Genomic DNA, 4,767 nt, shown 5'->3' with positions numbered 1-4,767 from the left:
ACAGCCATATCACCTGCATGCATGAAGACGGTTGCCCACTGAAGCTAAGCAGGGTTGAGCCTGGTTAGTACCTGGATGGGAGACCTCCTGGGAAAACTAGGTTGCTGTTGGAAGAGGTGTTAGTGAGGCCAGCAGGGGGTGCTCAGGGTTCTGATGCTTCAGTATAGTGATGAGGACACTATACTGTCAAAAAGCACTGTCTTTCGGATGAGACATTAAACCGAGGTCCTTACTCTCTGTAGTCATTAAAAATCCCATGGCACTTCTCGTAAAGAGTAGGGGTGTAACCCCGGTGTCCTGGCCACAACTGCCCCCCTGGCCTTTGTCAATCATGGCCTCCTAATAATCCCCAACCACTTGATTGGCTCTATCACTCTCTCTCCTCTCCACCTGTAGCTGGTGTGTGGTGAGCGCAGTGGCGCCTTTGTCCTGTGGCTGCCGTCGCATCATCCAAGTGGATGCTGCACACTGGTGGTGCTTGAGGAGAGATCCCCCCACATGATTGTAAAGCGCTTTGGGTGTACAAAAATACACAATAAAGTGCTATATAAATGCATCATTCATATATATATATATAAATTTAGCATCAGATATTTCACACATTTGTAAATGTATAACAAGACTTTCGTGTGACCAGGCATTTATTGTCCAAATATCAGTAGTAGTGGATACAATCTGCCATCAACTTTTCTCTGTAGCAACAGTTTGTTTTCTGTCTTAGTTAGCAGTAGTCTGGAACTTTGCAGTAAGTGTTGATCCATGTTGGCCCAGGATTTCATTTATTTTCTTGTGCAATGTTGTGTTTATATTATTTTTAGGGCTATAGTTTCTTGAATATTATACACATACTTATGTCAAATGCAGATTTGTGGGTACTCGAAAACTTCCGTGCAAAGAGAAATGCATCTCGGTCATCTGAGGTCGTGGTCCATGGCTCCAACTCTACTGTGAATTCGAAATGTTCTGTGCTGCACTGCAATATTTCTGAGTTTTGGATGTGCGTTAATCATATTGCAGTCGATTAAGAGTGTATTTTTAGAATGGAATGCCATGGCAGAGTTCCTGTGTGGTCTCAATGCAGCAGGCGATGGGCACCGAGCAAAGCATTCTGGGAATTGAAGCTCTCAGGCAGCCCCCGAGCCTGGACTGATAGGAAATGTATCTGCCATTACTGAACTGCATGTGAGCCCCTGGAGATCACTGCGCCTTATTTGGATATTTTGCGGTTTTCCCCTTCTGTCAGATATTTTCACTGTTCTGAGATCAGGCTTTGAGATATTTCTACTTAACCTACAAAGCTGCAATGGCAAGTAGGTTAAACTGAGCAATGATTAATGTTGATTTTATTGTCATGAGTTAAGCATGTTAACAGTGCTGTGAGAGAACTTCTGAAAGAAACAATACAAATAGACTGACCTTGTTACAACACGTCACTCTCTAATTAATACATTTGAGAGAGCATGATGATTACTTTGAGTTTGTAAGAAAAGAGCAACAATGCAGATCCTCTCAAAACAAACCAGACACATTTAACACAACAAATAACACGTTAGACTGGATTTGACATTTGTTCCCTTAAAAAGATCCTGTTTGCGTTAGATTCTTAGAGCTGCTCCATATTTGAGTTTTTATGGGAAAAACCCATTTGGCAATTGATGCTCCATTTACCTGTGTTTAGTCTAATCTTATAATCTGTTCAGGGAATTTGTCTCTCCAAAGATTATTTGTTTTAGTTCTCATTTTGTGGGACGTCAAAATATTTTTTACTGCTGACCACAAGAGTCTAAAATCCTCTTTCAGTCTGTAATGATAAAAAAGTCACAACAAAAAAATTAGAAAAAACCTAAGGGCAAATGAGAATGTAATACAATTTATTATTATGCTGCTGCTGCTGATTAATATTAGACAGCTCACTGAACAGATTTATGGTGCACTCTGTATATAATATAAAAAATGGTTAATGTTAAAGGGGTCATATGATGCTATTTTAAAGATCATTATTTTGTGTATTTGGTGTAATAGAATATGTTGACATGCTTTAATGTTCAAAAAAAACATTCTTTTTCAAATACTGTACATTATTGTAGGTCCTCTATGCCCCGCCTCTCTCAAACACGTCGTTTTCAACAAAGCCCCCTCCTTTGACAAGCGCAGTCTGCTCTGATTGGCCAACTGACCCAGTGCATTGTGATTGGCCGAACACCACAAGCACTCGTCGGAAATGTAACGCCCCTTACCATAAATCTTGCAATCTTTCAAAATAAATGTAAAGACAGAGCCCGAAAGGGGAACAGAGTCGCGTGACAGACACAGTGATGAAGCTGGTATGCGTTTGCAGTACACAAGCCACGGTTAAAACAGCTGACTCCACTGTGATGTGACACTGTGTCTCTCTCTCTCTCTCTCTCACACACACACACACACACACACACACATGATGCGCAAAACTCCGCATTTGAACAGTCAATAGCAAATACTTAAACTAATAACAAAACAGTAGCTGATTCAGAAGCGCCAGATTGTCATAGCAAAGTCAGAATGACCTCCTCTCCTAGGTTCACGAAACGGTCGTCCATAAAATGCATTGCTGTTCTGTTGTAAGTAATCTTAAAGATTCCTAAATGCATCTACTTTCGGAAGGCCAAATAAAGTGCTTTTGCTTTCGCCTAGAAACACACAGCGTCTCCCTGACATGCTGCTTCAACACTAACTGCGGTTACTGAAACCACGCCTTCTTTCTTTGCGTGCACATTTGGGCAGCATTACGCAAATATTTCCACATAGTGACGTAGATATGTGAGGGCGTGTTAGAACGAGCCGTTTTAGGGGGGCGTGGCAGAGTCTTAACTTTGATAAAGAATATCTCTTTGGTTTTGAGACTGGCAACAACAATACTACAGCGAGGATAAAAGTTACGTCTTCTTTCTTTGCGTGAACATTTGGGCGGTGTTATGCAAATCTTCCCACATCGTGATGTAGACATGTGGGGGCGTGTTAGAACGAGCCGTTTTAGGTAGGCGTGGTTGACTCTTAACTTTTATAAAGAATATCTCTTTGGATTTGAGACTTTAGTCTTTGCAACTTTACAGATCTTCTTTATGCACCAAGAGCTTGTAACACTCCAAAGAGAAAGGAAAACTTGAAATTGCATCATATGACCCCTTTAAATGCTCTGTGTAATGTTTTTGCTGTTAAAATGATTTTTAAAAAATAAAAACTATTTAATACATATAAAAAAATTATCTGACAACTATAAGCAAGCCATTTGTGTTGATTTCTCTAAAACATGTAACATGCACTTTCCACATTTCTTTCATTTGCGCGGCTCAATACAGCAACAATTTTCTGGCTCCATTTATAGTATAGTATCTGTAGTGTATGTATTATATTGTTTGGTTTTCTTGTTCTCTTTAGATGTACTTTCAGGATTACTAAAAAATTATATAAAGTAAATGTGGTGTTATTACTAATTTGGTAAAGATAAGCCTGCATAGTCACATGAGGAACACTAAATTGCTGAGTTACTGAATTATTGCAAAGCTGTTAAGAGTTAGGAGGCCGAAATATTTCTATGCTAAGCCGTTGATGGGGAAAGAGAGGCAGTTTGTGACTGACTAAAAGCCCATGTGGTGGGAAAGAGTCCCTTAGTCTTGAAAATCAGTCCGTTTTGATGGGGATAAGGTTACAGTATTGTTAAGAGTAACATGGGAACAGAAGTCCGAAATCCCCTTTTTAGGAGCCCCTCACCCAAAGTCCGTAATTAATACATGTTTGAGTATTTAATGTCAGTGTGATTCCAATTTAATGGGTAAACTGCAGAAGATGCTATTTCATTGCTGTGATGATCTAATCAGCCTAATGGACTGAGCCGAGGGGTTTCTCAAAGATACACAATGTGAAAAGGACACACTAGCCTCACAATTACCCGGTCAAAGAGAGATTCAGGGAGCTTTATTGGGGCAAATGGAGGGAACAGCTGAAGTGGATCACTGGCACGTTCACAATAGACACGGTAACAGTAGGTTTCCACACATCCTGTGGTGCCTGATGAGCTGTAATTGAATGTATTGGAGGGGCGATACTGGATACATGGGAGTCCTGTGATGTATTTGATGAAACCAGGGAGGTATTGAGCAGGGATTACTGGTGATGAATAATGTACCAATTATCAGGCGAATCAAAGGACATCTATCTCACAAATGGAACCCTTTTTCATTTTATTCGCACCTTAATGGAATGTGCAGTTCCATTAGTACTTTAACTCTTAGGCCCCGTCCACACGGAGACGCGTTTAGCTGTATACGCATACATTTTGTATAGTATAGGCGTTTCGTCCACACGGATCTGGCGTTTTGGGAGAGTGAAACCGATATTTTTTTAAACCGGGTCCCAGAGTGGATAAATCTGAAAACCCCGCCCTTGCGTCCACTACAAAACATGAACAAACACTGAACGATTGTCTTTTTATTAACTAACATTAACACAGATTAATAAATGTATTGTTCCATGTTCGTTTGTATACCGCGCGCAAGGTTTATGAGCATAGGCCAAGTCTTCTTCTCCATTTTTAGTGTATCTCTGTGGCAGAACTACAGCGCCACATGCTGGTCTGGCATGTATACTACAAACACTAGCGTTCTAATAATTTTATATATATATATACAGCATACACTACCGTTCAAAAGTTTGGGATCAGTAAGACTGTAATGTGTTTAAAGAAGTCTCTTCTGCTCATCAAGGCTGCATTTATTTGATCAAAAATACAGA

The 4,767-nt window shown here is 40.2% G+C and overlaps 1 protein-coding gene across 1 annotated transcript in view; it reads left to right on the top strand.

The window, feature by feature from the left end:
* The window catches only part of LOC107707177 (beta-1-syntrophin-like), a 35,948-nt gene that overhangs the window by 29,218 nt on the left and 1,963 nt on the right, over nucleotides 1-4,767 (top strand). The gene's annotated exons all lie outside the window — the stretch shown is intronic.

The sequence above is a fragment of the Sinocyclocheilus rhinocerous genome, unplaced genomic scaffold, assembly GCF_001515625.1.
Source record: "Sinocyclocheilus rhinocerous isolate Xijiao unplaced genomic scaffold, SAMN03320098_v1.1 scaffold1046, whole genome shotgun sequence".
In the NCBI taxonomy this organism is placed as follows: domain Eukaryota; kingdom Metazoa; phylum Chordata; class Actinopteri; order Cypriniformes; family Cyprinidae; genus Sinocyclocheilus; species Sinocyclocheilus rhinocerous.
The sequence above is the reverse complement of the archived record's forward strand: the minus strand, read 5'-3'. Positions and strand labels throughout refer to the sequence as shown.